Source organism: Neovison vison, chromosome 6 (genome assembly GCF_020171115.1).
Source record: "Neovison vison isolate M4711 chromosome 6, ASM_NN_V1, whole genome shotgun sequence".
In the NCBI taxonomy this organism is placed as follows: domain Eukaryota; kingdom Metazoa; phylum Chordata; class Mammalia; order Carnivora; family Mustelidae; genus Neogale; species Neogale vison.
This window is the reverse complement of record NC_058096.1, coordinates 98163286-98190141: the sequence shown is the minus strand read 5'-3', so window position 1 is coordinate 98190141 and position 26856 is coordinate 98163286. Positions and strand designations below refer to the sequence as shown.

General features: G+C 37.1%; 1 pseudogene; it reads right to left on the bottom strand.

The window, feature by feature from the left end:
• Positions 1 to 1013: 1013 nt before the first annotated feature.
• Positions 1014 to 2430, bottom strand: LOC122910487 (annotated as a pseudogene).
• Positions 2431 to 26856: the final 24426 nt, after the last annotated feature.

The window sequence follows — 26856 nt, the reverse complement described above, 5'->3', positions numbered from 1 at the left end:
GACGACAGTGACCTTAAGACAAGGAGCATCATCAGACATAAAAGGGTCATTTTATAATCATGAAAGAGTCAATTCATTGAGAAGAGACATAACAATCTTAAAATGAATACACTTAATATTTTAAAATACATCAAGCAAGGTGCACCTGGCTTGCTCAGTTGGTAGAGGATATCACTCTTGACCTAAGGGTTGTGAGTTCAAGCCCCACACTGAGTGTAGAGATTACTTAAAAATAAAGTCCTTAAAAATATATATACCAAGCAAAAATAGGTAGAATTAAAAGGAAGAAACAGTTAAATCCCCAAAGTGGGAGAATTCAATACTTCTCTGAGTAATGATACAGTAAGTAGATCAAATATCATTATAGATCACCATGGAAGATTTGAATAAGGCTATCAATCAACTTGATGCAAGTTACATTTATAAAACACTATATCCAGAAACTACAGAATGTACTTTTCTCTGAAGAGCACATGGCACATACATTAAGATAAATCAAGTTGAGTCATAAAACAAATCTTAACAACTTTCAAAATCTTGAAATCATGTTCCCTGTCCACAACCAAATTAAATTTTAAAAAGTAGAACAATATGAACAGTATAATCCGATTTATGTTAAGCAATATTGATCACACAAATCAATATACTGTAAATCTACAAAATATGCATGTGCATGTATTAAAAACAAAACAAAACAAAACCCTGTCAGAATATAGATCAAAGACTGCTTCTTAGGAGTATGAGAATGGAAAGGAATTTGAAGGGGAACATTGAAGCTTTATTGATATGTATTTCTTAGATTACTTTCATTCATATGTCACTTGTGTGTTTAGGTTTGATAAAATAAGTCTTATAAAGAATAAATATGTGTGAATAACAGGTAAAAGTTTTTTATTTATATTTGACATTTTTATTTTAGGCTGCAAAAACAAAAACAAGCAAACAAACAATAACAACAAAAAACTTGAAATAGGCTTGTCAAATGATGTAAATTCATTCTTTCCAAGGAAGCAGAAGGCAGACCGATGCAGGTTATCCTCAAGGCCACATACATCCTGCTTCACTGCTGCTTGCACTCTGCTGGGTTTTGATCCTTCTTTGAGTCATGGTCTGGATCATTTTCCTTATCTCCTTCTTCCCCTTCCTCATCTGCTTCTTCACCTTCTTCTTCATCATCATCATCATCATCATCATCTATGATAGCTTCTCCAGTAAAGTATAACACTAATCTTGGGATTATACACGCATGTAAAAAGTGACCAGTTTGGGGGCACCTGGGTGGCTCAGTGGGTTAAGCCTCTGCCTTCAGCTCGGGTCATGATCCCAGGATCCTGGGATCCAGCTCCGCATCAGGCTCTCCGCTCAGCAGGGAGCCTTCTTCACCCTTCTCTCTCTGCCTACTTGTGATCTCTGTCTGTCTAAAAAATAAAAAATTTAAAAAAAAATTTTTAAAGGTGACAAATTTCAAAGTCTGGAGCAAGGATAGCTTCAGCATCATCATCCAGATCTCCACCCTCAGGAACTCCAGGAGGGGCAAAAAAATTAAAGAGTCATTGGAAACTGTTTTGGTCACAGTATGAACTATCCCACATCCCTTGTGTTTCTGCTGCTTCTTAATGGTTTTCAAAGTGATATTCTTTCCTTTTTTCCAATCTATCTGGCACCCTGTACAACCCATAATTTCTGGTCCATCAAAAGAAAAGGGATCAGAATCATCTGGTCTGACTTCATCCTATATATCTTTGTCAACACTTCAGTTGTGAAATATTCTTTGGGTTCAAAGTGAAATTCGAAGACAAAACTCGGGCTGGCCAACATCTGAGAACTTCACTTTAATATCTTTCAAGAGCTTCAAAATAGGTTCATCATGTTCCTAAACCATTATCACTGAGCAAGTCAACGTTCTTAAGAAACAGTTAACCAGAATCCAGGAATGCCCTTGGGGTCTTCTTTTTCTTCATCCTTTTTCTCGTCTTCAATCTTGGCTTTTTCTTTCAGCTCCAAAATTTTATCCTCCTCATCTGGTTTCCATTCACATTCTTCTTCCGTAGGTTCATAAATTGCATTAATGATCTCAAATCGTTTATCAAATAGAGGCTGATAGAGAACAACATAGTTTCTTTCATGATCATGAACCTCCTCATAGAATTTGGCTTCTATCTGTGCACACGTAACTTGAAGATTTTTGAGAACATTCACTTGTGTTTTAACTACCCTAGGCAAGCTTTCAATGTATCTTGTTGGTGTTTTCTACCAGATCGTCAAGTCTTTCTCAAAGGGCTGCAGGAATCTGAGGATTTTACATCATCTGAACAGTCAGCTGCCGTGCTTTGATTTTTTTACTTCGCCAGTTTGTTGTTCTTCTACTTCTTCAACATCATCCAAATCTTGATCAAGTTCAGACTGTTCTTTGTTGTCAATATCTGCCATGTTGTTAAGAACTCCAAATATCTGGCTAACACGGGGAGCCAGGCGGTCGGAGCTGGCAGGCAGTGGCTCAGGGCGGCAGTGGGAGGCAGGTAAAGTTTTGAAATAGAAGTAGAAGAATAGTGACAAGGAACCTTCCCTACCACTATTAAAAGGTTTTGAATAGCTATGGTACTTGAGGTACAGTAACAGGAGGCAAAAAGGTGCTAAATGGAATAGAGTCCAGTAACAGAATTATTACATATGAGAATTTAGTAGATAATAAAGGTAGCATGTAAATTTGCTGGGCAAAGGATGTAATCTTTAATAAATGGTGTCAGAAAAATTGGCTAAATGCTAAGGGGAAAATTAGGCCCTGTTATAGCTATTAGTACTGTCTGTCCTTCACATACTTTTAGCTCTCTATTTTTGGGCACATTATAAGGCTGTATTTCATCACCATCTTTGAAGTTAAATGTGGCCTTGTGACTTGTTTTGACCAAAGAGAAGTAAGTGTATGTAGCAGGTGTAATTTCCAGGTGGAAGTAATGTGGACATGCAATTCACCATTTCCTTTCCTGCTTTTGCAATGATAACTGAAGTGCTCCTTGAGATAACAGTCTTTAAGACCTGCTCTCTGAGTGACATATAAGCAGAAGTCCCCCTACTGGCCTTTCCTGGACAGGATAAAGGAGGGAAAAGTAAAGTTTTATTGTGTTAAGTCACTACATTTTTTGGTGAGTTTGCCACCACAACATAAATTGATTCATGTAAAAAATTATTATCTAGAATTTCAAAGATACTTTTAAAAAACTCCCAAATTCCTCACACTGGCATGGAGACCAGGAAGCATGTGGGAAGAAAATTATTACTGGAGTTGGAATATTTCTTTGTGTTCTGCAGTAGCAAAACTTCTCATAAAACTGATGCTCACGAGGATGTGGATGACTGATTATATATCTAATGAACTTTTTGTCCTGGGGGAAAAGATTAGAAAACAGAATGATAGTAGCAAGCTTTGGTTGACATAACCTGAGTCTGACAAGGTATTACAAGAAAGTTAGTACAGACAGAAATTGCCACTTGGCAAGCAGAAATAAAGGAGACTATAATAGAATCTATGAATGCATAGATTTGTAGGGGTGGAAGAGGGGACTGCTTCTCAATCTCAAATAGCTGAATATAAAAATAACAAATACTTTGAACAAAAGAACAGCTTAAAACTCAACCTTGGTTATTTATAATTGCCCCAAACTGGATTAAGTCAAATCCCTTTCAACTGTAGAATGGAGAACACACACAACTAGAGAATACATTGAGTGTATTGATTCAGTGGAATAAACTTAAGAGTCACAGATGACTGATACGTGCTGCAATGCGAATGGATCTCAAATGTATTATGTTCCATGAAAGAAGTTAGGTTATATGTATGACATATGTGCAAAGGCAAACCTATTAGAACAGAAAACAGATCAGTGGTTGCCCTTATCTAAGGGTGAGGGGAGGACACAGAGTATGTAAGAGGGTAACCAAACTTTATTTTTATTACAATGGTGGTTTCATGACCGTATACATTTGTCAAAACTCAAAGTCATACCCTAAAGAAGGTACATTTAAACACATTTGTAAGCCCAGGAGGAACCCTGCTTTAGTCATTAAAAAGCCAAGCAAGAGTGGGAGACATTTAAAGATGAAGAAATTGGACTTGCCACGGAGGAAAGACACTTTGCAATAATCATCTATTGAGTATACATGATGTGCCAACTAGAGCCAATCTACTAAGCACACTTATATAGAGGAATATACTGTATCTCCAATCCTGACAGCATCCTATGGGAGAAATACTGCTATTCCCATTTCAAGGAAACTGAGGATCAGAGATTAAATAACTTGCACAAGATTGCTTAGCTAGTAAGGAATAGGCCCAAGCAGAGCCCTCTGTTAAACTCTAGCAGCTTCCTTTATAATGTAGACAATAAAATGAGTGATGATAGAAATTTTCAGGGAGGAAAAAGGGAGGAAGCTGAGGAAATTACAGTCTGGAAATGTTATTATCGCAACATTTTAAGATGGGGCCATCTGTTGGCAGTGAGGGGATTAATGGGGATAAAGTAAAGTTGAAGCCTTGAGTATTACAGTGGGGAAAACTGAAGGAGGTTGTGATGATTTTGACATTGTTCCTTGTACTCTTTGTCCTTGTACCATGGGGATGAGATACCATTCCATTCTTAGTTACATTAGCAGAAGAAATCCTGCTGCAGGATGCTAGAGACCCACAATGGTATTCATGGAGTGCAGATTATCATAAGAATGTGCAACTTGAGAGCCTCTTATTTTGCAAAGACCAATTCTTATCCATTCCCCAAGTCCCATTCATTTCTGTATTCTGTTTATAAAGAATATGTCATTGAAATTATAGTGTATTCCTGAGGGTGGGAAAGGAACTTTGAAGCATAAAAAAGAATCATAATTTATAGATGACTGTCATACTAATCTCTGATGGATTGATTAACCTTGATTTCTCCCATATTCTTTAGGATCTCAAAAAAGAACTGGAAGACATAAAGTGAGAGATCATAACTGCAAACCCACATCTATACCATTAATGAAACCTAGGCTAGTTTCAGAGAGACCCTTACAAGAAATTGTAAAGTTCATGTTAGTTTCCTTTTCTAAAGGAACATATCATGAAGTTCTGGGCATTTTCGTGGTGGATATGATGGATGACATTTAGTGTTGAAAGCATTAGGAAAACTTTCATAAAAGAAGAGTAAATTGATTTAAATAGTGTTAAAATGGCAAAGAGTCTTAGAAATCATCTAGTTCGATATCTTCATTTTGCTTGTGGGTAAATTGTCTGGATTAATTCATTTTTTTTAACTCACAAGAATTTGTTAGCCAATCACAGAATACCTTTTTAAAAATTTTTGTTACATTTGGGCGCCTGGGTGGCTCAGTGGGTTAAAGCCTCTGCATTCGGCTCGGGTCATGATCCCGGGGTCTTGGGATCGAGCCCCACATCGGGCTCTCTGCTCTGGGAGAGCCTGCTTCCTCCTCTCTCTCTGTCTGCCTCTCTGCCTACTTGTGATCTCTGTCAAATAAATAAATAAAATACTAAAAAAAAAATTTTTGTTGTTACATTTATATGTTCCTTTTCCAACCTCTTCTTATATTGTTCCCACAGGTGATAGAACTCAGGATATAAACATTAAAAGACAAAATCATTCTGAACAGTAATGGATGAAGGTATTTTAAAATATTATTGCATGTGTAGAGAAGGTAAAATAAATTTCTCTCTACCCTTCTATGTTCTTGGCTGAGGACCCTCCCTTCTCTCCCTTCCTCCCTGTGCCCCAATCCCTAAGACCTAGCACTGTAATAAAAAGATAAAGTAGCAGGAGGAAAACAAACAAAACTTTAATAACATGAACACCTACTCAATACACAAGTGATCCCAGGAAAACTGAGTAACACCCTGAAATAGCCCATACCACCACCTTAAATACCATCTCCAACTAGAGACAAAAGGAGGTTACTAGGAAAAGCACAGTAAACAAGGTTAATGTTGTTATGCAGATTGAAATTGTTGTCTTCCCCATTGCTAAGAGTTTCAGATTTGGTCATCCTTTTCTTCCTAACTAGCACATAGAGGGAGACATTTTTAATAAAGAAGTATTCTCCTTAACTCTTACAGAAGGTTAACTTCTACTAGGTTTTCAGAGCTTCCCCTGTGTTTGCAGTTTCTTAGAAATAATCAGCTCAAGATAATCCTTAGATAATCCAAAGAGACTTCTTGAGTTGGTGGGGGGCGAATTCTGCCTTTCCTCATATGCATTATATTTTTTGTCCACTTTTAAGGTGACATAATATAGTGAAAAGAATGTTGGCTTAACAGTCAGAAGACAGAGTTCTAATTCTGCTCACTCTCTTCAGGACTCTGTTCCCTCATTTTATATCTCTGGTTACTCTAGAAAATAAAAATCCTACAGGTCTTAAAATATATATATATACATGTATATATGTATATATATGAGATTTTAGATGGGTAAATAGAAGCCCTTCTTGGGGGTGTTGGTGATTTAAAGACCTTAAAAGTGATGGAGTATCTGTCTTGGAATATGTTTATGAACAGAACAAACAACCATCTGTCCTGAATGGTATTGAGATATTTGGAGAGAAATGGATAAACCTGAGTCTCTAGAGGTTTCTTCTAGATCCATAGTCTTAGGATTGTGTTCCCAGTGTAATAGGTGAAATATAGCTTAACACATGAATTCTCATCATTGTAGAGTTTATTATCTATAGGTTCATGAAATTTTACCACATTGCTACTGGTTCACACATGTGCCATAGCATCCCAGAGCTGGCATCAAGGCTGTAAATAGATGACCTTTCAACTTTTATAAGAAAATAATTTAAGTAGAGCATCATTGAGTAGCTGAAGTTGAGTATTTACTGTATTAGACCTGTTGTATTGGTTAGAAGCAGAGTCCTAAAATTATATTTAAAAGTTTTCAAACAGAGACACCTTATCAAATGAAACACACACACACCTTTAGAAGTAAAAGATTTTTCCTTTACACAGGAATGATAATGACAACACCACTGCTCTTTTATAGTCTCTCTGGGAGTTTTCCTCACCACAGCAGTTACAGAAGAATGAAAGCTTCGTGCCTTGGGAAGGCGGCGTTTTTATGTCTGGAGCTCTTCCATTAGGTCACACTGTTAAAGGAGCAGTTCTTTCCTAAGGGAGACCTTCCCTGCTTCATAGCAGCCGCATTTATTCTGCCTACAGCTGCTCTGTTCCCTTGTAGTCCATGCAGACCAGCCTTATTAAAACAGGGTGGAATTGATTCTTCTGGAAAGTGCATCACTGTTGGCTTAACCAGCTATTATAAATATAAAAAAATATATAGCTTGAGTTTTGGGAAAAAAAAGAAAAAAGAAAAAAAGAAAATACCTTACAAGTTGTATTGGGACATCTCCAAGAATGAAGATGTATAAAAACAAAGTAAGACTACTAGATTTTGCACAGCATGTATTTTGGCTCTCTCTTTTATGGTACAAAGGAAAGGTATAAAAAGATGATGCCACACTTCCTAGATGATATGAAGGGGAAAACCCAATGTACAAACTTCATTCTCATTTACCTATATGGCCAATGATGTCAGGATCCCCCTCAGCCTACTCCCTCAAATAAAGAGTGACTAGAGAATATGGTGATTCTGCACTCTGTTCAATTTTAAATTACCTACATTTTTCTTATTTTTGTTTTTAGTTCCTCAGGAGCCCAAGGTATAAAATACCATCTTGACTTTCTTTGGTGGAATGTCAGAGGGAGTCTTTAACAGAATGTTAGCTCTTTCTCCTTGGAGCTCGGTGATGTAATATCATCTGATTTTCCCCTTCTTTCTGCTTAACATCTGGGCTCTTTATAAAAGGCTAGATCAGACTCACAAATATTAAACTTTAAAAATATGTATATATTACTTACTATCATGAAAACAACTTCCTGGCTTAAAGAAATATAGTGGAGTCCTTTTTTTTTTTTTTTTTTAATATTTCATTTATTTATTTGAGAGAGAGAGACACAGTGAGAGAGAGCATGAGAGGGGAGGTCCCCATGGAGCTGGGAGCCTGATGCAGGACTCAGGACTCCAGGATTATGACCTGAGCTGAAGACAGTCGCTAAACAGACTGAGCCACCCACTTGTCCTGAGTCCTTTTTTTATATATATGAAGATGGCAACTTGAACATGTGCTCCAAATCCAAATCAGTAGGATGAATCTTTCCTGAGGCAAACAGCTGTTGAACCAATGGGGTGGGGACCTGCAGAGTATGAGCCAGGTCTTAGTTCTTCCAGAACTGATGAAAAGAAATGGAAGAACTTTTTACTCTTCTGGTTTTAGGATGCCTATGGAGACCAATGATGTAGAGAGGTATGAAATGCTGATCAAAATTATTTGAATTCTGGAGAGAGTTTATTCTGTAGAGGCCTACAAATCCCCAGGAGATTTCTCCGGGGGGAAAGATGAATATTCCTGGGAAAACCGGTTGGTCTCCTATATCCCACAAGGAAGTCAAGCAGATGGTATGGGTCTTTCCTAACACTAAAGCCTGCAAAACACTGGCTTTTGCACAGAAGGGGGCTGCAAGAAGAAGAGTTTTTTTGTGATGTTTCCATTTGGGACTGACAGAGAGCTGGCTGGTATGTGCTAGTCTCTTGCTGTGTATACTGTGGTCCTTGAACCCCAGCAACAATGGCATCACCTGGTTGCTTAATAATAATGCAGAATCTCAGCCCCAACCCAGATCTATTGAATCAGAACAAGGATTTTAACATTCCCAGATGAACTATAGACACATTAAAGATTGAGAAGTCTACAGATTCAGAGACAACCATATCTCCCCTCACTTATGGTATCATCACCACTAAGTTAGATTAGCAACTATACCCACATCTAACTGAGAAAATTAAAACCCCACCAATTAAGGTTCTTAGCTGAGTAGTGCTGGGGGGCAAGGCTGATGAGTACTTCAGGAGAGATATAATGTGCTTTCTCTCTCTCTCTCTCTCTCTCTATATATATATATATATGAATATGAGAGAAACTTTATATTTGAACTAAAAAGTGAATAGATAATTTTTTAAAAGATTTTATTTATTTATTTGACAGACAGAGGTCACAGGTAGGCAGAGAGGCAGTCAGAGAGAGAGGGGAGGAAGCAGGCTCCCTGCCGAGCAGAGAGCCCGATGCGGGGCTCGATCCCAAGACCCCGGGACCATGACCCGAGCCGAAGGCAGAGGCTTTAACCCACTGAGCCACCCAGGTGCCCCAGTGAATAGATAATTTGAAAGAGAAAATGGTCACTGTTAAGACTCAAATTAGTGGTCTTGAAGATGAAGTGATAAAAAGTCTCAAAACAAAACAAAAAATTAAAAAAAAATTCAGGTTAAAAAATGTAAATAATGAGAAAATCATAAAAGATAAAAATCTAAGAATCCCAAAATTCAAATAATATGGGGTCTCTAAGAACAAAAAACAATAGACAGAGGAGAAATTGTGTAATTACACAGGCAGTAGAAGAAAATTCTGAAGCTAGATTGAAGGGGTTTAGCAAATTCCACACCAGACTGAGGGGGAAAGAAAGATCAGACATTTCATGCTAAAGTCCATGGATCCTAAGAATAAGGAGAGCATTTTCCAAAGTATAGATGAAAAGAAAACAGTTGCTTGCCAAAAAAAAAAAAAAAAAATCACATTGACATTAAACTCATTCATCAGCAAGAAACTGGTAGAGTTACCACCATAGATGCCTGAAAATAGAGTATGCAATCCAGCCTAGAATGCTGGCTTGCCAACAGTACCCAAACCATCTCAGTTAAAAAGTGGGGATTGGCTGGCTGGGGATGTGTGGTTGGAAGTAAAGGCATGCTAAGTTCTCATCTTACGGGATGGGAGGAAGAAGTAGTTGGGGAATATGGCATCTTTGTTGAGGGGAATAATTGGTATCTTGTTTTCATATTTTGGGGGATATATGATTATGGATGTCATTAAAAATACAACAATAGGGGGGGTGGAGTCAAGATGGCGGAGAAGTAGCAGGCTGAGACTACTTCAGCTAGCAGGAGATCAACTAGAGAGCTTATCTAAAGATTGCAAACACCTGCAAATCCATCGGCAGATCAAAGAGAAGAAGAACAGCAATTCTAGAAACAGAAAAACAACCACTTTCTGAAAGGTAGGACTGGCAGAGAAGTGAATCCAAAGCGACGGGAAGATAGATCCCGGGGGGAGGGGCCAGCTCCCGGCAAGTGGCAGAGCAACAGAGCACAAAATCGGGACTTTAAAAGTTTGTTCTGCTGAGGGACATTGCTCCAGAGGCTAAACCGGGGTGAAGCCCACGCGGAGTCGGCGTGGCCTCAGGTCCCGCAGGGTCACAGAAGGATTGGGGGTGTCTGAGTGTTGCAGAGCTTGCGGGTATTGGAACAGGAAAGCCGGCTACAGAGACAGAGCTGACAGTAAGCTCGCAGCTCGTGGGTACCTTGAACCCATCGCAGGCTTGGTGAGCTCAGAGCGCGGCCGGAGGTCAGGCAGACGGGAGTTACTGGGCGCTGTTCTCTGAGGGTGCACTGAAGAGTGGGGCCCCGTGCTCTCGGCTCCTCTGAGCTGGAGACCAGGAGGCCGCCATTTGTATTCCAATCTTCCAGAACTCTACAGAAAGTGCTCAGGGAACAAAAGCTCCTGAAAGCAAACCTGAGCGGATTACTCAGCCCGGCCCCTGGTAAGGGCGGTGCAATTCCGCCTGGGGCAAAGACACTTGAGAATCACTACACCAGGCCCCTCCCCCAGAAGATCAACAAAAAATCCAGCCAAGACCAAGTTCACCTACCAAGGAGTGCGGTTTCAATACCAAGGAGAGCAGCAGAATTCCAGAGGAGGAGAAAGCAAACCACGGAACTCATGGCTTTCTCCCTGTGATTTCTTAGTCTTGCAGTTAAAGAAATTTTTTTCTTTTTCATTTTTTTTCATCTTTTGCTAAATTTTTTTTAACTTTTAACTTTTTCCTTTTTAACGTTTTCTAACTAGTTTATCTAATATATATATTTTTTCTTTTTTATACTTTATTCGTTTTCTTTTTTTAATTCTTTTCTTTTTTTTTCCCCTTTCTTTCTTTTTGAACCTCTTTTTATGCCCTTTCTCCCCCCTCATGATTTGGGATCTCTTCTAATTTGATTAAAGCATATTTTCCTGGGGTTGTTGCCACCCTTTTAGTATTTTACTTGCTCCTTCATATACTCTTATTTAGACAAAATGACAAGGCAGAAATATTCACCACAAAAAAAAGAACAAGAGGCAGTACTGAAGACTAGGGACCTAATCAATACAGACATTGGTAGTATGTCAGATCTAGAGTTCAGAATGACAATTCTCAAGGTTCTAGCTGGGCCCAAAAAAGGCATGGAAGATATTAGAGAAACCCTCTCCAGAGATATAAAAGCCCTTTCTGGAGAAATAAAAGAACTAAAATCTAACCAAGTTGAAATCAAAAAAGCTATTAATGAGGTGCAATAAAAAATGGAGGCTCACTGCTAGGATAAATGAGGCAGAAGAAAGAATTAGCGATATAGAAAACCAAAAGACAGAGAATAAAGAGGCTGAGAAAAGAGGGACAAACAGCTACTGGACCATGAGGGGAGAATTCGAGAGATAAGTGATACCATAAGATGAAACAACATTAGAATAATTGGGATTCCAGAAGAAGAAGAAAGAGGGAGGGGAGCAGAAGGTATACTGGAGAGAATTATTGGGGAGAATTTCCCCAATATGGCAAAGGGAACAAGCATCAAAATTCAGGAGGTTCAGAGAACACCCCTCAAAATCAATAAGAATAGGCCCACACCCCATCACCTAATAGTAAAATTTACAAGCCTTAGTGACAAAGAGAAAATCCTGAAAGCAGCCCGGGAAAAGAAGTCTGTAACATACAATGGTAAAAATATTAGATTGGCAGCTGACTTATCCACAGAGACCTGGCAGGCCAGAAAGAGCTGGCATGATATTTTCAGAGCACTAAACGAGAAAAACATGCAGCCAAGAATACTATATCCAGCTAGGCTATCATTGAAAATAGAAGGAGAGATTAAAAGCTTCCAGGACAAACAAGAACTGAAAGAATTTGCAAACACCAAACCAGCTCTACAGGAAATATTGAAAGGGGTCCTCTAAGCAACGAGAGAGCCTACAAGTGGTAGATCAGAAAGGAACAGAGACAATATACAGTAACAGTCACCTTATAGGCAATACAATGGCACTAAATTCATATCTCTCAATAGTTACCCTGAATGTTAATGGGCTAAATGCCCCAATCAAAGGACACAGGGTATCAGAATGGATAACAAAACAAAACCCATCTATATGTTGCCTCCAAGAAACTCATTTTAAGCCCGAAGACACCTCCAGATTTAAAGTGAGGGGGTGGAAAAGAATTTACCATGCTAATGGACATCAGAAAAAAGCAGGAGTGGCAATCCTTATATCAGATCAATTAGATTTTAAGCCAAAGACTATAATAAGAGATGAGGAAGGACACTATATCATACTCAAAGGGTCTGTCCAACAAGAAGATCTAACAATTTTAAATATCTATGCCCCCAACGAAGGAGCAGCCAACTATATAAACCAATTAATAACAAAATCAAAGAAACACATCAACATTAATACAATAATAGTAGGGGACTTTAACACTCCCCTCACTGAAATGGACAGATCATCCAAGGAAAAGATCAACAAGGAAATAAAGGCCTTAAACGACGCACTGGACAAGATGGACATCACAGATATATTCAGAACATTTCATCCCAAAGCAACAGAATATACATTCTTCTCTAGTGCACATGGAACATTCTCCAGAATAGATCACATCCTCAGTCCTAAATCAGGACTCGACCAGTATCAAAAGATTGGGATCATTCCCTGCATATTTTCAGACCACAGTGCTCTGAAGCTAGAACTCAACCACAAGAGGAAGTTTGGAAAGAACCCAAATACATGGAGACTAAACAGCATCCTTCTGAAGAATGAATGGGTCAACCGGGAAATTAAAGAAGAATTGAAAAAAATCATGGAAACAAATGATAATGAAAACACAACAGTTCAAAATCTGTGGGACACAACAAAGGCAGTCCTGAGAGGAAAATATATAGTGGTACAAGCTTTTCTCAAGAAACAAGAAAGGTCTCAGGTTCATAACCTAAACCTACACCTAAAGGAGCTGGAGAAAGAACAAGAAAGAAACTCTAAGCCTAGCAGGAGAAGAGAAATCATAAAGATCAGAGCAGAAATCAATGAAATAGAAACCAAAAAAACAATAGAACAAATCAACAAAACTAGGAGCTGGTTCTTTGAAAGAATTAATAATATTGATAAACCCCTGGCCAGACTTATCAAAAAGAAAAGAGAAAAAACCCAAATAAATAAAATCATGAATGAAAGAGGAGAGATCACAACGAACACCAAAGAAATACAGACAATTATAAGAACATACTATGAGCAACTCTACGCCAACAAATTTGACAATCTGGAAGAAATGGATGCATTCCTAGAAACATATAAACTACCAAAATTGAACCAGGAAGAAATAGAAAGCCTGAACAGACCCATAACCAGTAAGGAGATTGAAAAAGTCATTAAAAATCTCCAAACAAACAAAAGCCCAGGGCCAGACAGCTTCCCAGGGGAATTCTACCAAACATTTAAAGAAGAACTAATTCCTATTCTCCTGAAACTGTTCCAAAAAATAGAAATGGAAGGAAAACTTCCAAACTCATTTTATGAGGCCAGCATCACCTTGATCCCAAAACCAGACAAGGATCCCATCAAAAAAGAGAGCTATAGACCAATATCCTTGATGAACTCAGATGCGAAAATTCTCACCAAAATACTAGCCAATAGGATTCAACAGTACATTAAAAGGATTATTCACCACGACCAAGTGGGATTTATCCCAGGGCTGCAAGGTTGGTTCAACATCCGCAAAGCAGTCAATGTGATATAACACATCAATAAAAGAAAGAACAAGAACCATATGATACTCTCCATAGATGCTGAAAAAGGATTTGTCAAAGTACAGCATCCCTTCTTGATCAAAACTCTTCAAAGTGTAGGGATAGAGGGCACATACCTCAATATCATCAAAGTCATCTATGAAAAACCCACCGCAAATATTATTCTCAATGGAGAAAAACTGAAAGCTTTTCCGCTAAGGTCAGGAACCTGGCAGGGATGCCCATTATCACCACTGCTATTCAACATAGTACTAGAAGTCCTAGCCTCAGCAATCAGACAACAAAAGGAATTTAAAGGCATCCCAATCGGCAAAGAAGAAGTCAAACTATCACTCTTTGCAGATGATATGATACTATATGTGGAAAACCCAAAAGACTCCACTCCAAAACTGCTAGAACTTGTACAAGAATTCAGTCAAGTGTTCAGGATATAAGATCAATGCAACTGATTTCTCTACTCCAACAACAAGACAGAAGAAAGAGAAATTAAGGTGTCAATCCCATTTACAATTGCACCTGAAACCATAAGATACCTAGGAATAAACCTAACTAAAGAGGCACAGAATCTATACTCAGAAAACTATAAAGTGCTCATGAAGGAAATTGAGGAAGACACAAAGAAATGGAAAAATGTTCCATGCTCCTGGATTGGAAGAATAAATATTGTGAAAATGTCTATGCTACCTAAAGCAATCTACACATTTAATGCAATTCCTATCAAAGTACCATCCATCTTTTTCAAAGAAATGGAACAAATAATCCTAAAATTTATATGGAACCAGAAAAGACCTCGAATCTTCAAAGGGTTATTGAAAAAGAAAGCCAAAGTTGGTGGCATCACAATTCCGGACTTCAAGCTCTATTACAAAGCTGTCATCATCAAGACAGCTTGGTACTGGCACAAAAACAGACACATAGATCAATGGAACAGAATAGAGAGCCCAGAAATAGACCCTCAACTCTATGGTCAACTAATCTTCGACAAAGCAGAAAAGAATGTCCAATGGAAAAAAGACAGCCTCTTCAATAAATGGTGTTGGGAAAATTGGACAGCCTCATGCAGAAAAATGAAATTGGACCATTTCCTTACACCACACACAAAAATAGACTCAAAATGGATGAAGGACCTCAATGTGAGAAAGGAATCCATCAAAATCCTTGAAGAGAACACAGGCAGCAACCTCTTCGATCTCAGCCGCAGCAACATCTTCCAAGGAACATCGCCAAAGGCAAGGGAAGCAAGGGCAAAAATGAACTTTTGGGATTTAATCAAGATCAAAAGCTTTTGCACAGCAAAGGAAACAGTTAACAAAACCAAAAGACAACTGACAGAATGGGAGAAGATATTTGCAAACGACATATCAGATAAAGGACTAGTGTCCAAAATCTATAAAGAACTTAGCAAACTCAACAGCCAAAGAACAAACAATCCAATCAGGAAATGGGTAGAGGACATGAACAGACATTTCTGCAAAGAAGACATCCAGATGGCCAACAGACACATGAAAAAGTGCTCCATATCACTCGGCATCAGGGAAATACAAATCAAAACCACAATGAGATATCACCTCACACCAGTCAGAATGGCTAAAATCAACAAGTCAGGAAATGACAGATGCTGGCGAGGATGCAGAGAAAGGGGAACCCTCCTACACTGTTGGTGGGAATGCAAGCTGGGGCAACCACTCTAGAAAACAGCATGGAGGTTCCTCAAAATGTTGAAAATAGAACTGCCCTATGACCCAGCAATTGCACTACTGGGTATTTACCCTAAAGATACAAACATAGTGATCCAAAGGGGCACGTGCACCCGAATGTTTATAGCAGCAATGTCCACAATAGCCAAACTATGGAAAGAACCTAGATGTCCATTAACAGATGAATGGATCAAGAAGATGTGGTATATATACACAATGGAATACTACACAGCCATCAAAAGAAATGAAATCTTGCTATTTGCGACAACATGGATGGAACTAGAGCGTATCATTCTCAACGAAATAAGTCAAGCAGAGAAAGACAACTATCATATGATCTCCCTGATATGAGGAAGTGGTGATGCAACATGGTGGCTTAAGTGGGTAGGAGAAGAATAAATGAAACAAGATGGGATTGGGAGGGAGCCAAACCATAAGTGACTCTTAATCTCACAAGACAAACCGAGGGTTGCTGGGGGGAGGAGGGTTGGGAGAAGGGGGGGTGGGGTTATGGACATTGGGGAGGGTATGTGCTTTAGTGAGTGCTGTGAAGTGTGTAAACCTGGCGATTCACAGACCGGTACCCCTGGGAATAAAAATATATGTTTATAAAAAATAAAAAAATTATTTAAAAAAAATAATAATAATAAAAAAATACAACAATAGGGGCACCTGGGTGGCTCAGTGAGTTAAAGCCTCTGCCTTCGGCTCAGGTCATGATCCCAGGGTTCTGGCATTGAGCCCTGCATCTGCCTCTCTGCTCTGCAGGGAGCCTGCTTCTTCCTCCCTCTCTCTGCCTACCTGCCATCTCTCTCTGTCAAATAAATAAATAAATAAATAAAATCTTTTAAAAAAATACTACAATAGTTGGTATATAACTACAGATAAATGAAATAAAACTTTAAATTAGGGGAAAAAACAAGAAAGAAAAAAATAGTAGCTTAAAAAACAAAAAATATATAGAAAGATGGGGAAAAAGAGAAAATAAGACTGTGGACTCTGAGAAACAAACTGAGGGTTTTGGAGGGGAGGGGAATGGGGGGCTAGGTGAGCCTGGTGATGGGTTTTAAGAAGAGCACATATTGCATGGAGCACAGGGTATGGTGCACAAACAATGAATCTTAGAACATGAAAAAATAAAATTAAATTAAAAAGAAAATAAAATAGGAAAGTAGACAGGAAACAAGGTAAGATGAAAGGAGTAATATCAATTATATAAGTTATTACTTAATTATGAATGTATTGAATTTTTTCTTTTAAAGATAAAAATGACACAAAGAGATATAAGTTGCAGTTAAAAATCCCACAAAGCTAGGTACATGTTGTTTATAAGCAACAATGATTAAAAAAAAAAAGGTGAAATGTGATAAAGAAAAGGTTAGTTGAAGAGAAATCAGGCAAAAAACAAAAACAAAAAACCACAACCCTAAAAACAAGCAATAGGTATGATAATAATATCAATCTAGAACTTAAAAGGATAAAGAAAGGCATATTTTAGTGAATGATTGTACAGTATATCTCTATGTATCGAATAATGTAGCAGCAAAATAAATGAAGTAAAATACTAAAAAATGTAATGAAGGCCCAACAAAACAATTAGAGTGGACAAATTTTGATTTTTTAAAAATGTATTTATTTGAGAGAGAGAGCATGAAAAAGATCTAGCACAAGCAGGGGAAGGAGCAGAGGGAGAAGGAGTAGGAGACTCCCTGCTGAGCAGAGCAGGGGGCCTGATGTGGGGCTCAATCCCAGGACTCCGGGATCATGATCTGAGCTGAAGGCAGATGCTTAACTGTCTGAGCCACCCAGGTGCCCCACAGTGGAAAATTTTAATATATATTTTTTCAGAATTTTAACTAAAAAGAAAATGCATGGCCATAGAAAAAGCAGGTAAGCAACAAACTTGATTATAAATACATATATGTATATACACATCTGTAAACTTTAGATCCTTTATAAGAAAAAATTTCATAAGTCCAAACAAATTGCAAAAACAAATCCCTCCTTGACCACAAAGGGAACTTGAACACACTTTTATGTATAGAGATTTTTACCATGCATTCTATAATTATAATCCAATAAAATTAGAAATAAATAATAAAAGTTTACCTTGAAGCCCTAATTGCTTGAAAATGAAGGAATATATCTCAAATAATTTTTAGCTCAAGGATAAAATAAAAGCTTAATTACAAACTATTCAAAAATAAATTAAAACTTTCAAAACCTATAGAACACTGCAAAAATACTCGAGAGAATGTATTTAGACTTTAATGTTACCATAGTTAAAAATATTAATAAAGGGACTTAGTATCCATCTCCAGGCATTTTTAAAAACAGCCACAAAATCAGAAGAAAATAGGTGAAGGGAATGCTTAAAGCTAAAAGTTGAGCTAATGAAATGGAAAAAGAAACACCCCAATTATAAATAGGTTGCATAAAACAAGTAAATCCTTTAGAAGCTTGATTAATACATTCCTGATAGAATAGTTCATTTTTTTATTTTAAAGATTAAATAATACAGGACATCTGGGAGGCTCAGTCAGTGTTTAACTGTCTGCTTTTATGTAAGTAAAACTGAGTCTTCGGCTCAGGTCATGATTCCAGGGTCTCTGGATTGAGCCCCATACTGAAATCCCTGCTCAGTGGGGAGTCTGCTTCTTCTTCTCCCTTAGTCCCTCCCCTGCTTGTATGTGCATGCTCTCTTTCTTAAATAAATAAATAAAATATTTTTTTAAAAAGATGAAATAATACAAATTTGGAAGAAAATTTTGAGGCCTATATGTGTAACAGGCTTTGGAGAGAATATTTTAGGCAAGATGGGAAACCCAAAATATATTAAGGGAAAGACAGATATATTTAGCTACATATACATTAAGATATATTGCCCAGAAAAACATGCCATCAACAAAGTTTATAGGCAAATTATAGATAATAAAACATATATGAAACACACATGATAAATAAAAAGTTAACGTCTATTGCACAAACTCATAAATTGGTAACAAGAAAACAAATATCCCAATAGAAAAATTATAAGAATATTAAAATGTAATTCACAAAGGAGTACATTTAAATAACAGTTAATCATTAAAAACGTGCTGAACATCCCTAGTTGTAAGGAAAATGCAAATTAAAAAACAATGAGCTATGTTACTTTATACCCATCAGATGGTAAACTTTAAAAGTAGTGTTAATCTCAAATGTTAGTAGGCATGACAGGATAAAGCTATATACCTTGTTGATGGAAATGTAAAAAGGTATAATCTTTTTAAGAAGAAATATGACAATAGATTTTAAATTTAGAAAATGTATATACATCTTTGATCTAGCAATCTTACTCTTTGAAATCTATTCTGTAGAGCTAAAAGAAAGCATTAGTATGTAACACTGTATATATACGCAAGTATATTACAGATACTACTTGATGTTAAGAACCAGAAGCAAGTAAATATCCCTTGATATAAGCATGTTTGAATGTATTTTTAAAGAGAAAACCTCTTATTATAAAAATTTGAACTATGCAGACAGTATAATAATATAATGAATCCCTACAAATTCATCAAATCATATTAAAAATTATCAACTTTTTTTCCCAATTTTATTTTATGTATCCCTTCACTTTTTTCTTCCTGGAATATGAAAACATACCCAATATTATATAATTTCACCCATAATTATTCCAAATGAGAATTCTTTTTAAAAAGTAACTATTATAACATCACTATATCTAGGAAAATTTATAGTAATTATTTAATATCTAATATCCACTTGATGTTCAAATCTCCTCTTTAATTCAAAAAAGCTTTTCTTTTTTTAAGATTTTTTAATTTATTTATTTGACAGAGAGAGATCACAAGTAGACGGAAAGGCAGGCAGAGAGAAAGGGAGAGAGGGAAGCAGGCTCTCCGCTCGGCAGGGAGCCCGATGTGGGACTCCATCCCAGGACCCTGAGATCACGACCTGAGCCGAAGGCAGTGGCTTAACCCACTGAGCCACCCAGGCGCCCCCAAAAAAGCTTTTTTACAATTGATTTATTTGAATCAGAATCCAAACAAGATCTACACATTGCATTTAGTTGGTGTATTTCTCAAGGTTCTTTTGCTCTTCAAGGGTTCCACTTCCTCTTGTTTCTTCATACAATATGTTTGTTGAAGAAACTTGGTTATGTCATAGCATTTTCTACATTCTTGATTTAGCTCTTTGTTTCCTTGTTTTATTTAACATACTGTTTGATTCTTCCCTTTTGAAAACCACTCAGTCTAATTAGATACTGAGGGTCTACAGGTTTTAGTTAAATTGTTTGGATAGAAATGTGTCATAGATGGTGCTAAATACTTCCTTTGCATCACATTTGCAGGCATATAATATCTAGTTATTCCACTTTCAACTTTAACATTGATTAATGCATTCAGTTAGTGTCTGATGCCCTACCTACTCTTTATCAAAAGTATCAGCATCCCCTGATAATCATTGACTAGATCCATTATTTCATTAGAAGTTTTCTGATTGAATACATTTTGGTACAACTATGCCATGAAGTAAAATTTTGCAACTACTGCAAATAATAGTAGCTAAGGCTTTTATAAAATTTACTAATGTAGTGTTCTAAATACTCTGTATATATTTATTGTACCTAATAACAATCCAATGACTTAGAGACTATAAATATCCCCATTTTACAGGCAAGAACTCAGCAATGGAATGATTTGCCTAAAGCCACAGCTACTAAGTGACTGGGTTGGGATTCAAGAGAATAAATGAGCTCTATACCTGTTGCAAAGAGAAAGATGCAAAAGAGTTGTACATAAGGTGATGATCTTTTTGTAAAAGAAACAAAGGTAAGCTAATATACATGCTTTTATGAGAAGGCTAAATATTACATTATGGTTACATGGTGGAGTAGAGATGTAGTACCAGGGACGCAGATATAGAATGGGGAAGTAGAAGGGAAGAAGAGAGACAAGCAAAAAAAAGCCCCACAAAGGTAGCTTTATGAAAAGTTGAAGATAAAACAACATATATGATAGTATATCTTTTATATAAAATGTTGTATGTATGTATACAAACATATACAACACTACATATACATATACGTATGGGTTTATATTCATAAAGAAATACAAAAATACACAGTTGCTAAATGACTAACAGCTTTACCTTTTTAGGTGATGCTTAATTTTTTATTTAGCCTTTTATATACTACTCAACTATTTTATAATGATCATGTATTTATATAACAACAAAAAAATAAATCTATTTTCACTGTGGAACAACATTTTAGGAGAGTTGGGAATGAATGTTACCTTTTAAGCTACTGATGTATCAGTTATATAAAGCACAAATTCACATCCTTTGAAATTATAATTATTAAATACTTAAGGTAATAAATAGTTAACACAGAATTTGGGTCAATAGTAAAACTTCACTAATTAATGTCATTTGTTAAGATTTATCCAAATTAATAAAAGCTCTGAATTATAGGGTGACAAAGAAAAGAAGTGTCATTTTATTAGCTCCAAACTATTTACAATAGAGATAGCATCAGTCCAAGTAAAACAATCACATTTATCATTCACTCGAGTTTGCTAAAGGAGAATGAGACTTACCTTTATGCTAGTGTCTCTCAAAATGCAAACTTCTGCATGTTACCTAAGACTTTATCAGCTGGACAAACTTTTTAGGAGATTCTTACGTTAATAAAAGTTTGAGAGTTACTGTTTTTGTTGTTGTTTGCTTTTTACATTTTTTTAAGATTGTGTAGCACCTGTATTTTAATTGTCGTAGTCATAGTAATATATCCTGAAGAGAGATATAACTGGTTTGTATCATCATTTAAATGATACTATACTTTTTTAAAAAATTTTTTCAATTTATTTATTTTCAGAAAAACAGTATTCATTATTTTTTCACCACACCCAGTGCTCCATGCAAGCCGTGCCCTCTATAATACCCACCACCTGGTACCCCAACCTCCCACACCCCCACCACTTCAAACCCCTCAGATTGTTTTTCAGAGTCCATAGTCTCTTGTGATTCACCTCCCCTTCCAATTTCCCCCAACTCCCTTCTCCTCTCTAACACCCCTTGTCCTCCATGCTATTTGTTATGCTCCACAAATAAGTGAAACCATATGATAATTGACTCTCTCTGCTTGACTTATTTCACTCAGCATAATCTCTTCCAGTCCCGTCCATGTTGCTACAAAAGTTGGGTATTCATCCTTTCTGATGGAGGCATAATACTCCATAGTGTATATGGACCACATCTTCCTTATCCATTCGTCCGTTGACGGGCATCTTGGTTCTTTGATACTATACTTTTTTATTTGTAATTAGATTTTTCACATTGGTAGTCCAAAAGACTAAGCATTCAGAGATAATGTTTCTGAGGGTCTGAAAAGGTTTCTTCAAATAGTAAATACTTATGCAATACCAGGTGCTATTTAAGCATGCTTAAAGCATTCTTTTTTTTTTTTTTTTTTTTCTGAGAATGAGAGAGAGAGAAAACACAGGCACACAGCTGGGGAATGGGCAGACCTGCTGCTGAGGGAAAGAGAGAATCCCAAGCAGCCTCCAGGAAGAGAGCAGAGCCTTACGTGGGTCTCCATCTCAACCCTAACTCATGACGTGAGGCTAAATCTAGAGTCAAGTCACTTAACCAATAGAGCCACAGGTGCCCTTAACTCTCCTCCACTTAACAGAGGAGAAAATGGAGCTTTATAGTGGTTAAGTAACTGTTAGAGGAGGTTATTGAGAGGACGTGAGTGATGTGACCACCAGCTGACCTGGGGCTGAACCCTTTTGGGCAGTCGGAGGCTCCTCACTGCGCCTGTTCTTGGACTGCTGTTCCCACAGCCTGAGCGGTTTTCAAGGGTGCCACTTTGAGAGATCAATGTGCTGCTGAAACCACCTGGATGGTATTGGTGCCTGAACCCTGTTAAGGCCTCTGTAAACTAAGATTCTGGCTGGCAGGCACGGAGACTGACACGACTTATGGCCACCCAAGACAAGCCTGTATCTAAGTTCCCTTGCTTTGCTTATGAAATCTGCCACCTACTAATCTGTAGTGGTGATCTCTTTGATTTCTTTCTCTGAGCTCTTCCTGCCCTCTGTGCACTTTCAGAGGCCAATTTCAAATTCGGGGGCCAATTTCAGATTTCATCCAGGGACTCCCAACGTTTCAAATCAAGTTTTAAGGTAGAGAATGGCTCATACTTCTCCATCATTTGCCAGAAAAGGGACCTTAGATTCTGCCTGTCTGTAGGAAAATGCTCCTGATGCACTGTGTCTAGACCCTCGCCTACACTGGGCAGCATTTTTAATGATTACTTGAATCTTATGAATTGAAATGGTTGGCTTACGCTGGTTTGCATCTAATTTCTGTAATCTTGTTATTGTGTGTGTGTGGTGTGTGTGTGCATGAATGTGTGTGTGTGTATGTATATATATATATATATATATATAGTGTGTGTGTGTGTGCATGAATGTATGTATATATATATATAGTGTGTGTGTGTGTGTGCATGAATGTATGTGTGTATGTATATATATATAGTGTGTGTGTGTGTGTTCCCCCTCTCCAGGTCGTTTTTGATTCTTGATTCCCTGCTCAAGGGAATTACCTGCTCCCTGATTCTTCCACTTAATCAGTCTTGCCTCCCCAAACTTTTTATTGAGTTGGTTACTAATTACATATTCTTGGAGCCAGTGATGATGAGTCTTGTAGTACTGAAACTACTCGACTGGGGAGAGACTGTGCAATTCAGAACCAGGCAACCCTGGTTAGTGTGTGTAGTAGCAGTGTCCTATAAACTGGGATATTGGAACTGTGGACCCAACACTGGCCATGGAAGGTCTTAACAAAGCCAATAGTCTTATCAGAAACTTCCTTAGGTAAAAAGGCAGGAAGGGAGACTTATGCTCTTTCTCCTCTGCATGAGCGTTATCTTCTTTTTAAAGTAGTTTACGATTAGCAACCTCAAAAAACTTGGCCTTTGAATTACTTTATATTTTCACAAAAGCAGAGGGGTTACAACCATTGGCTCTGGAGCAAGACAAACCTTGATTTGAATCTGGGTTCTACCACTGACTAGCTAGATATTAAAAACCGCTGTACCCTTTTTCATCTGTAGAATGAAACCTCATTGTTCCTGCATAACAAATTTCTTGTAGACTTAAAAAATAATAATGCCACAAGGATGTGAATAGCCAAAGCAATTCTGAAAAAGAAAAGCAAAGCTGGAGGCATCACAATTCAGGACTTCAAGCTCTATTACAAAGCTGTACTCATCAAGATAGTACAGTATTGGCACAAAAACAGGCACATAGATCAGTGGAACAGAAAAGAAAACTCAGAAATGGACCCACAAGTCTATGGTCAACTGATCTTTGACAAAGCAGGAAAAAATATCCAATGGGAAAAAGATGTCTCTTCAACAAAGGGTGTTGGGAAAACTGGATAGCCACACACAGAAACATGAAACTGCACCACTTTCTTATACCACCCACAAAAATAAATCCAAAATGGATGAAAGACCTAAATATGGACTTGAAACCATAAAAATCCTTGAGAAGAACACAGGTGACAAACTCTCTGACCTCGGCCATAGCAATTTCTTATTAGACACATCACCAGAGGCAAGGGAAACAAAAGCAAAAATGAACTATTGGGACTTCATCAAGATAAAAAGCTTCTACACAGCAAAGGAAACAATCAACAAAACTAAAAAACAACTGATGGAATGGGAGAAGATATTTGCAAATGACATTTCTGATAAAGGGTTAGTATCCAAAATCTATAAAGAGCTTATCAAACTTACCCCCCCCAATAATCCAGTTAAGAAATGGGCAGAAGACATGAATAGACATTTTTCAAAGAAGACATCTGGATAACTAATGGACACATGAAAACATGCTCAACATCACTCATCATCAGGGAAATACAAATCAAAACCATGATAAGATACTACCTCACACCTGTCAAAATGGCTAAAATTAACAACACGTGAAACAACAGATGTTGGTAAGGATGTGGAGGGAAATGGGTAGGGGATGGGTTAAATGGGTGATGGGTATTAAGGAGTACACTTGTTATGATGAGCACTGGGTGTTATATGTAAGTGATGCATCAGTACATTCTACTTCTGAAACCAATATTATACTAAGTGTTAACTTACTAGAAGTTAAATAAAAATTTGGGGAAAAAAACAAAATAACAATTCATGTACTGTATAAAGCAAAAATCCTAGAATATGTTTAGAACTCAGTTCATGACAGTTATTATTAAAATTAAGATTATTATTTCAGGCTTCTCATTGTCCCTGTCATATATAAGTAAGTCATTGTATTTTATTATAATTTCAATAATCTTAACCATAAGACATTTTTATGTCAGATGGCAGAATTTTTTTTTTTTCAGATGGCAGAGATTTTTATTTTCCTCTTCTGTTTTTAGCCTATAGGAAATCCCATGTGAAAAATGGAAATACTTCCAGATTTTCTTCTTGATATAGAATGAGTTATAACTGAGAGAAGATGGACAAATATTAAAACACACACAAATTATTCATTTTGAAGAAAGATTCCTGGTAAGTATACAAAAAAAGAAGACCCAGGAAAAAATGGTTTCAATGCTTCAGTGACGTTCTCGCGAAGTCACTGTGAATATTAGTGCCTTTCCAGATTATATTAGACTTTTCATTTATAACTAAAAAGAATCATTTATTATTAATACTTTAAAATATTAGAAAAATATTAGTAATATTATTTATTAGTATATACTACTGTTAACATTTATTAACATACATTTATTAATTATAGACATAATACCTGGAAGTGGTAAGAGTTTTGAGAAGATAATGTATAACTAAGAAAATAAATATCACTATCTTCTAACCACCCAAAGAGACAGCATACATATTGACATTTCAAAATATTCATTTGTATGCCAGATACAAATGTATTCTGGAAACCATATGCTTAGCTTTTGAGAACAACTTAGACTCTTCATAATATATCTTGGTGAACTTTCTAAGTTAATACTTATGGGTAAACTTTATTTTAGTAGTTACACAGCATTTCATCACATGGGTGTAATTTATCTATTTCTATGTTACAGAAAATTAAGACTGTTTTCACAGTTTTACATGTTTTAAATAAGGCAAGAATGTAACATCAATGAGGGCAGATACTTTTTCTATTCTGTAAGACAGCTAAAAATAACACTTGAAGCTTACTTAGTAGGCAAAAAAGAAATTTAATGAATGTTGAATGAATGATGTCTTACTGAGTATCTTTCTATAAAACTCTATCTGTATTTCTGATTATTTCCTTAAATTATTTCCTGAAAGTAGAACTTTTTGACCAAATAGTAGGGGTTTTGTATCCATTCCTCACTATGCACTTCCCAGTCTTTATGACTTTTAAAACATTTATTTGGAAAAAAAAAGAAAAGTAATGATTCACATGGTAAAAATGTACAGAACAAGGGGTGCTTGAATGGTTCAGTTGGTTGTGTTCAACTGTTGATTTCAGCTCAGGTCATGATTTCAGAGTCATGATATCGAGCCCCATGTAGAGCTCTACACTCAGAGTAGAGACCACTTGTCCCTCTCCCTCTGCTCCTCCCACCCCTCAAATCAACCAATCAATAAAATCTTCTAAAAAGTAGGTGCACAATAGTGCATCATTATATTCTTAAATATAACCATTTTCTGTTATTTATTTATTTATTTGACAGACAGATCACAAGTAGGCAGAGAGGCAGGTAGAGAGAGAGGAGGAAGCAGGCTCCCTGCTGAGTAGAGAGTCCGATGTGGGGCTCGATCCCAGGACCCTGAGATCATGACCTGAGCCGAAGGCAGAGGCTTTAACCCACTGAGCCACCCAGGTGCCCTAAATATAACCATTTAAGATTCCTGTTCATACATGAAACTTTAAAAAGTTACATACAGAAAAGTATTATAAGATAATAGGTGGAGGGGCACCTGGGTGGCTCAGTGGGTTAAGCCTCTGCCTTCGGCTCAGGTCATGATCTCAGGGTCCTGGGATCGAGCCCCACATGGGGCTCTCTGCTCAGCAGGGAGCCTGTTTCCCCCCTTTCTCTCTGCCTGCCTCTCTGCCTACTTGTTATCTCTCTCTCTCTCTCTTTCTGTCTGTCAAATAAATAAATAAAATATTTTAAAA